The sequence below is a fragment of the Rhinopithecus bieti genome, unplaced genomic scaffold (assembly GCF_001698545.2).
Source record: "Rhinopithecus bieti isolate Rb0 unplaced genomic scaffold, ASM169854v2 scaffold_4658, whole genome shotgun sequence".
Lineage (NCBI taxonomy): Eukaryota > Metazoa > Chordata > Mammalia > Primates > Cercopithecidae > Rhinopithecus > Rhinopithecus bieti.
In genome coordinates this window covers 427,047-436,344 of record NW_016804523.1, presented here as the reverse complement: position 1 = coordinate 436,344, position 9,298 = coordinate 427,047, and the positions used below count along the sequence as shown (strand labels likewise).

Here is a 9,298-nt window from a genome sequence, read left to right as displayed (position 1 = left end):
CAAAAAAAAAAATTTTTTTTTCTTTTTTTTTTTTTTTTTTTTTTTTTTTGGTATAAGATGTGAGGTAGAGGTCCCACTTTATTATTTTGCATGTAGATATCCAGTTGTCCCCATATCATTGACTGAAAAGACTATTCCTTTTACCACTAAATCATCTTGCAACCTTGTTAAAATTCAATTGCCCATAAGTGTATTGGTTTATTTCTGTACTCTCATTAGATTCCATTGACCTATATCTCTATCCTTATGCCAGTACCGCACTGTTTTGTTTACTGTAGCTTTGTAGTAAATTTTGAACTCTAAAGTGTTAGTTCTCTAATTTTGTTCTTTTTCAAAATTGTGTTTTGGCTCTTCTTACTGCATCCCTTGCATTTCCATATGGATTTTATAATCAGCTATGTCAACTTCTGCAAGAAAGACAGCTAGGATTTTGATAAGGATTGTGTTGAATCTGTAGTCCAATTTTGGGAGTACTACCATGTTAACATCATCTTCCCATTCATGCACGTGGACTAGCTTACCATTTATTTGATCTTCTTCAATTTCTGTCAATAATGATTTATTTTCAGTTTCAATTATTTAGTTTTCAGTTGCAAGTCTTGCACTTCTTTTGTTAAACTGTTTCCAAATATTTATTCTTAATTATATACTTCTCACAATAAAATTCTGAAATTTTATTAATTTCATTTTTGTGGCCATGCACTTTAAAACTTGCCTTTTAACAAGACTTCCAGATGATTCTTATGAACATTAAGTTTGCGAAGTGCTGCTCTATTGACAAACTGAACTCACGCGACATTCCACACAGCACTGGCAAATTCTGTCCCGTAACTCCGCTAGCTCTCCAACAAGAAGTGGCTTGAGGCAGCCCAAGGATACTACTTAAAACAATGAATTAAATGTTTTTAAATAAGAGGAAGCAATAAGATTCTAAAGGGTTTTCTGTTTTAATTTGCATGCAATGGAAAACTAGTATTAAATATCTATTTAATTAGGAAGAAACTACAATGCTGACTTTTGTCTGAATTATGTAGATAAGTGAGTCAGTTGAAACAATTATTTTGATAATTGTCAATTATTCATTTCATTTTCAATGCATTTTTATTCTTTTTTCGATAATAGCAACAATTACAACAGTTAAACTTCATAATGAATATGTTTCCTAAACCCTGTTCTACTTTCTGGTTCCAGATCTGACACCAATTACCATTCTGATTTTGGACAAACCACTTAATATTTGTAACTTACAATTTTTTCAACTGAATAATAAAAGAATTGGACTAGATTTCTCCAACATCTCTCTCTTCTGGCTTTGCATTAGATAATGCTAAATTTTCATCATATCCAAACATGCTATATAATTTTATGAACGGTTACAGAGTCAGTCATAAGCGATATAAAGTATGATTCTGAATAAAGGCTGTTAGGTCTCATTTTTCATACATAGTTATGAAAACAGATCAAATTCAATAAAGCATTTATAGTCATGACAATATATTCTCTTAACTTGCAATGTGGTTTTAGGAAACAATGAAACAAATTAAAGAAATGCATGATTCCTTAAATTTAGTTGACATGGGATTTCGTTACATGTAAGACTCTCCTCCCCCAGCCAGATTAACCCTGCTCTGTATATTTAATACTCATCTTCCCCTCAAATTTCACAATAATAATTTTATAAAAATCAGTGTGTGAACTGCTGCATTGGCATGAAAGGCTACTAATGTGATACCTTTCAAAGATAAAGTGAACATTTTTGTAAAAAGCCACCAAACTGGAGGCATTTAACAATATTCATCTTCCTATGGCATCACTACCCTAGATGTACTTTGCAATTTTAATAAAGCCTTGTCTTACTTCAGGCTTCCTAGAAATAGAGCACGAGGCAGGGATTCTTTCTTGCTCAGTGATTTATTGAGGAAGTGCTCTCAGAGGAAACCGGTAAGAGGCTGAGGATAACAGGAGAAGACAGGAGAAGGGGGCTGAGCAGAGATGGGGATCCAACTGGAATCTGGCCTTTGCTGATTACCAGAGCAGCTCTGGGTGCGAATGGCGAAGTGCTGTTCTATTGACCAACTGAACTCAAGTGACATTCCACGCAGCAAATTCTGTCCCATAACTGCTAGCTCTTCAACAAGAAGTGACTTGAGGCAGCATAGTTACAGAAAACAGCACAAGAACCAAGGATACTAAACACAGTGACTTAAATGTTTTTAGATAAGAGGAAGCAATGAGATACTATAGGGTTTTAATTTCTGGGCAATGGAAAACTAGTGTGAAATATTTATTAATTAGGAGGAAATGACAAGGCTGACTTCTGTCTGCTGATAGACAAAATTGAGTTCTCCAACCATGAGGCAAGATGCTGGACTTTGGTACCCCTGCACTATTCAGTTGATGGGTGAGTGGATTGTAACTTCCCAGGCATCTCCTGGTAGGCGGGCCCCACTGGCCAAGGACATTTCCCAGGAGCGTGAACAGCTGTGAGCTGCTAGCAGTAGCACTCACAGCAGCTGGGGGAAAATGCACTGCACTGGTCAGGTAAAGGGCCAGCATATACCAAGGTCCAGTTCCACAATTAGTGGAGAAATATTTAATAACATTATTTTAAAAAATAATTAGGTTATATCACTTTGATACTTTTTCTCTAGCAGAGTGACTAAAGAGAAGCAGGTTTTTAACTGGAATTTTATTTCTGTTGTGTCTCTAGCCAAAGCCATGCTGATGTTTGATAGATTTTTTTTTTTTAAGAGACGGGTTTCACCATGTTGGCCATGCTGGTCTTGAACTCCTGACCTCAAGTGATCCACCCGCCTTGGCCTCCCAGAGTGTTGGGATTACAGGCGTAATCCAGTCAGAATATTTTTTCATAAAAAATAGAACAACATTATAAAATTTTATGCATTAGGAACAAATTTTATTTTACGATTTTCATTTCAGTGAGTCACAAGATATTCAACACAAAATGAAATTTCACAAAATTTCACAAAATGAAAAATTTGTTTCAGATTCAATGTCTACCTCCATCATCCATATTCATTCTTCCAATCTCTCAGGCCAGAAATTTGGAGTATGTGGCTTCTCTACCTCACACAATTTGCTCTAACTTCAATATATACTCCAGAAATTACTGGCTTTTCACTGTTTCTATGATTCTCATGTGTAATATACAATGCTTACAATGCATACATGCATACAATAATATAATAATTCTGTGTCACAACCACACCTAAATTGTTAAGTTTATATGATTATAAGCTGAGAGGTTTTGCTGATCTTGGCTGAGCTCAGCTGTGCAGGTCTTCTGGTCTTGGCTGGGGTTCACTCACACACAAGCAGCTGACAGTTGGCTGATCTAGGATGGCCTCAGCTGGGATCACAGGCTGTTTCCTCACCTTCCAGCAGGCAAGCTAGTCCCAAGAAAGAGAAGGCTGAAATAGGGAGGCCATTAATTGAGCCTATCACATGAAATGCATCTGCCACACCAATATAGTTTGATATCACCTCTCACCCAGATGTTTGCAATCGCCTAACTTTTCTCCTTTCACTCACTATGCTGCCTTACAAACCTATTCTCCACAGATCAGCTAGAGCAACGCCTTTTAAATCCTAAGTAGAATGCTACCATTCCTCTGCTCAAAATACTGGAGAGGAGATGCCACAGTCTTTACCATGATCTTCAAGACCCTATGAGAGGTGGTCCTGTCTTACCACCGTAGCCTCCTACCACTGCCCCGACATGCACACTGAGTTCCAGCCACAGCATCTGCTTCTTCATTGATCTGCCAAGGACATGAATGACCCAGAATCTCGAACTTATACTTCCCTCAGAATCCACTGAGCCTACTCCCTCTTCTTCTTCTCAAATGGCAACTTCTCTGGCCAACCTATATGTACTAAAATATCCATCCAGCACTCTATGTCATCCTTACCATGGTTTATTTTTCTTCATAGCACCTACCAATTTGTGAATTACTATATATGCATTTTTGTTTGTATACATCTCTCTCCCTGCACCAGTATGTGAACTCCACAAGACTGGAGAGTGTATTTATTTTGTTCACTGCTGTAATCCCAGTGTCTAGAACAGTGCCTGGCACACCGTAGGTGTTTAATATTGATTTGTTAAGCTAAGCCAATGAATAAATATTCTTTTGCCTATAAGATGATGTTTAAAATTGTTCAATTATTCATACCTGCCTGTAAGGAATGAATGTTAGTGAATTACTGTGATACCAATGAAAGTTAAATGATGCAACAAAGATTGGGTGGATCACAAGGTCAGGAGTTTGAGACCATCCTGGCCAATATGGTGAAACCCTGTCTCTACTAAAAATGTCAAAATCAGCTGGGTGTGGTGGCGGGCGCCTGTAGTCCCAGCTACTCAGGAGGCTGAGGCAGGAGAATCACTTGAACCTGGGAGGCGGAGGTTGCAGTGAGCCAAGATCACACCACTGCACTCCAGCCTCAATGACAGAGTGAGTCTCCATCTCCAAAAAAAAAAAAAAAAAAAAATAGATCTAAATATTATTATTGTCTGCCCTCATCTGCTGTCTTGGCTTTAGGTCGTGCTTAGGTCTTTTCCAGGTGCAATTTGAATTGATGCAACTAATGGAAACTAGAACAGAAGTTCATATTGCACTATTGTATTACACTATTGGACTCATCTTTCAGTATCACCAGGTGCATAAGGATAATGTCAAAAGTAATTCAAGAGAAAGAAATATGATCTCAGCTTAACACAATGTAAATTTATTATTTGTACTTTTTGTCTAAATGGTTTGCCTAAAAGACTGAAAGATGTTTTATATTAGTTAAAATACTTGAGGATAATAATATAAAAACAGTTTCCTTTCCAACTTGTTTATAAAAGGAAATCTTCACTGTTTTGAACATCAGTTATTTTAAACTTTTAAGTTGTTAGCATAGGAAAAGCAACCAAATTCTAAGTGCAGTAATCACTTTACTGCATGGTCATATGAAATCAAGTCAATGTTTATGGGTATTACTGGAAAGCTGGACAGAGTAATGGGAAAAGTGACTAAAAGTATGCAAAACTAAGCAGATTGTGTCTCTAGAGTATTTCCTATCTCAAGTTTAGTTATTTACTAATTTGGCAACATCTGACCTATCTTTACTTGTGAGAAAATAAAGAAACACATAAACCAACTCCCAGAATATGGTTATACATAGGTGTAGCCATGATTTTGAATGTATTTGTTTGAATAGCATAAAACAAAATAAAAATAAAATCTTGTTATAGTGCAAGAAATGGCAGTCATTAAACTAAGATGAGGCAAGTGTCATGAAGTATGAAAATATGGTACTTGAATTCTATTTATTAGAAAGTCTTCAGTGAGCTGAGCATGTTTTTTTAACAAATTCAATTACTGATTTGAATATTTATTATACTTAATTATTGTAGCCATGAAAAGAGGTGCTGGCTGAGGCTGCATTTAATAAAAACATTTAATCAGCTTGAGGTTAGTAAACCATTTAATTTGTTTTTTCATGAAGATTTAACTTCTAAAATAATTTCATTTATATATAGCCCTAGATTCCGGTCTACATAGTATGCAAATCATTTTAGAATGACACTAGGTTATTTCAACTGCTTTTCTAGAGAAGTGTTAAATAAGGGAGTAAAGTTTTGGCTTTTTCCATAATTGAAATAAGTGTACAATGAGCAGTAACTTCCTGATTTCACTGCTATTTTGTTTAATCAACATAATGATGTAGATTTACTCTGCATATATACAGAAGAGTGAAAGAAGTTTGGGAAGGAATAACTATCAGTTAATATAGGCTATATAGTAGTTATTTTTGCAAATCAACTATAATTTCTGAATGGATATTCAGACCATATTTACATTACATAGAGGAGGTAGACACCAGAAGATTTAACAAATGTGCCAAATATTGGTGAATATTTCGTTAGGTACCAAAACGATGTATAAATTAAGATGCTTTTGGCCATAAGAGACTCATCTCAAAAATGGCTTGAAAATATGGGGAATTATTATCTCACTTAGTATGAAGTTAAAGGTAGGGCAAGTCCAAATTAATTCAAGTTAATTAAAGCCCCAAGTTCTTGGAATTTGCTCTGCTGGTCTTAGCTGGTTAGCTTTTGTCCTGAAGTTTGTAACTTCATGACCAGAAGAAGACTGAAGTATTTTCTAAGTATAAAGCCTGAAGGTTTAAACCAGGTAGTCTCAGTAAAACCACTGATGCGTGGTCACCTTTCCCTTAGTTGACAAATATTTGTCTTCCAGATACTTTGAATCAGAATGGGCATTTTAACTAAGATCCAGTACAACTAAAGGCAATAATCAAACCAATGATAAAATAATTATTCTGAGCTGAAAACACAAGTCTGAATATTGGAAGAGGTTCCTGATTTCCAGGCAGAATTGATAAGCAAAGATATCAACCTAAACACATCCTGGTTGTAGTCTAAAATTTAAAGAATAAATGGGAAAAGATTACGAACTTTAAGGAAGAAATAACTTACACATAAAAAGGAAAAACTATCTGTTGACAGATTTATCACCTGCTAGATAAGAGCAGAATAACCATTCACTAGGAGAAAATGGGAGAAGCTAGAAGATACTGGAGTAACATTTATAGAGTACCGAAGAGAAAAAAAAAAAACAGAAATTCAATACACAGCTAAGATATTGTTTACCTATAAATGATGCATGGTAAAATAAAGGGTAAAATAAGGATATTTGCAGATTCACAAGGAGAAATTAGCCTTCAGGTACTCAGCTGAGGAAAATCCTAGAGACAAAACTCTAACAAAAACAAACTAACCGGGTGCAGTGGTGTGGGCCTGTAGTTCCAGCTACTCAAGAGGCTGAAGTAAGAGGATCGCTGGAGCCCAGGGGTTCTGGGCTGTACTGCGCTATGCTGATCAGGTGTCCGCACTAAGTTCGCCATCAATATGATGACCTCCCAGGTGGAAAATAGAGCAGGTGAAAACTCCCGTGCTGATCAGTAGTGGGATCATGCCTGTGAGTAACTGCTGCACTCCAACCTGGGCAACATAGCAAGACCTCATCTCTAAAAAACAAACAAAAATGATTCGGACAAATGTCAAGATAGAGAGAGTAAAAGAAGAAAGTATTGAAGGCCCTTCAACATAAATTGGATCAGACAATAAAAATAATAGCAAAGTTCTTTTCATGCTGTATCCTTAATTCCTCACCATAATCTTAGGAAGTGAATGTATTAATTATCTTTTGCTATGTAACAAATTACTCCCAAAACTTAGTGGCTTCAAACAACAAATATGATTTCACAATTTCTGTGGGTCAAGAATTTGGAAGTAGTGGCTCTGGCTCAGGGTCTCAGTTAAGGTGGTAGTCAGGATGCCAGCCAGGGCTGCAGGCATTAGACGGGTCTGCTTCCTCAATGGCCCACTCACATGGCTGTTGGCTGGAGGCCTCACTTTCTCACCTCATGGGCCTCTTCACAGGACTGCCTGAGTGTCCTTACGGCATGGCAGCTGGCTTCCCCCGGAGTGAACATTCTGAGAGAGAGAGAGAGAGTTAGAAGGCACAATGTCTTTTATGACTTCATCTCATATGTCACACGCTGACACTTCCACTGTATCCTATTCACCAGAAGTGAGAGACTAAATTCACCAAACAGAAAAGTGAAGGAGAATGAGGCTTCAGTTTTTTTTGGGAGGGGGAGTTGAAGAACGTTTGGATATTTTGAACAACCACAATATAATTCTTCTTTTCACTGAAGCACAAAAAAATTTTATTTGTCCAAGTGTACACGGTTAGCAGGCAACACCTTTGAGAAAAAAATCCATATAGTCTGATACGAGCACCCAAACTCATAACCACAATGTGAATCTAACTGCTTTTCAATGAAAAAGAAAGAAAAGAGTCCCTTCAAATGTGGCATACGCATTCACATGGAGCTTTCATGCTGCCAGTGATAGTACCATAGTTATCTAGAATTAGAAGTTCTAACTTATCTTGGCCAAACTGAGGACTTAGGGCTGGGTAGAAGGTTGGAAGGATGTAAGATCTCTCTTGAGAATCTCAGATCCTCAAGATCTCATCTTGGAGAAGAAAACAAAATGGGGAAGTAGAAGACAAAACGCTTTTTTAGGTTGGGAAAGGACTGGGAGAATCAAGCATCTAGAAATGGGCACAAAGAGTTACTTTATTTCATTAAAAAAAAAATTTGACTATTAATGCCTGAAAACAGCAGGTGATTATTAATGGGATGAAAAAGTTCATTAGATTCTTCAAATTAGTAAGGAGGGACTTGAAGACCAAATTGATAAAAATTAAAAAAAAAAGTCATAGTAGAATAATCTAGATAATAAGCAATAAATGAGACTGAAAAAATAAAATCAAGTATATCACTTATTACACTAAATATTAATATACCAAATTCTCTCATTAAAAAACAGAGAAAGTCAAATTAGATTAAATAAGAACAAAAAGCTAGCTATATAGTATTTATAAGAAACATTCTTATAAACAAGTTGATAATGAAAGATTAAAAATAAGATATTTGAGACAAGGCAAGCAAAAATAAATAAATATTAAACAAGGAGAAATTCAAGGTTATGGACATTCCCTAAGGAAAAGGATGACATAGTGTTACAGTGGCAAAAGTTAGGAAGCAGATGACATAAATCTATATGCACAAACAGTATGGCCACAAAATACATTAATTAAAAATTACTAGAAATATAAGAAGAGTTTGATTAAAATATACTTATTACAAGGGATTTAACATATTATAAAAATCAGGCTGATGTGGTAAATTTAAATATAATCAAATATTAGGAAAATAGAATAATACAACAAAGTTGATTACATATATTCATTTTCCAGATAATATATTTTATGCCTATGAAATTGTTCTTAAAATCAATTATATATTTAACCACGCACACACACACATACACACACACACACGCATCTTTTCTAAAAAATCAGGATTTAATAGCCATATTATCTGATCATAAGCTGTTGAAAATAAATGATTTAAAGGTGGCCTAAAGTTTAGGTACTTGCAAATTAAGAAACATCCTCTCCACATCAAAGAGAAAATCACAACTAATGTTACTAATTTTCTGGGAAGCAATTCAAAGAACACTTAATCCAAAACCTATGAGATGCAGATGAAACTGTGCTCAGGGAAGAATGTATAGCCTTAAATGCTTACACTGATAAAGTAAATGAAAGAAAAAAATAGTTTTTATCCCAAGAAATTAGGAAAAAAGCAAATACGGTGAAATATACTACTAAGAAATAAAGGGAAACTT

At 35.6% G+C, this 9,298-nt stretch overlaps 1 long non-coding RNA gene across 1 annotated transcript; it reads right to left on the bottom strand.

Moving 5' to 3' along the window:
- Window positions 1-2,903: 2,903 nt before the first annotated feature.
- LOC108527556 (uncharacterized) lies at window positions 2,904-7,527 on the bottom strand. The gene is made up of 3 exons (XR_001884844.1): window positions 7,427-7,527; window positions 6,814-7,062; window positions 2,904-3,431 (listed from the first exon to the last, which is right to left on the bottom strand). It is a non-coding gene; the product is annotated as an uncharacterized LOC108527556 (long non-coding RNA).
- Between the last annotated feature and the right edge of the window lie 1,771 nt (window positions 7,528-9,298).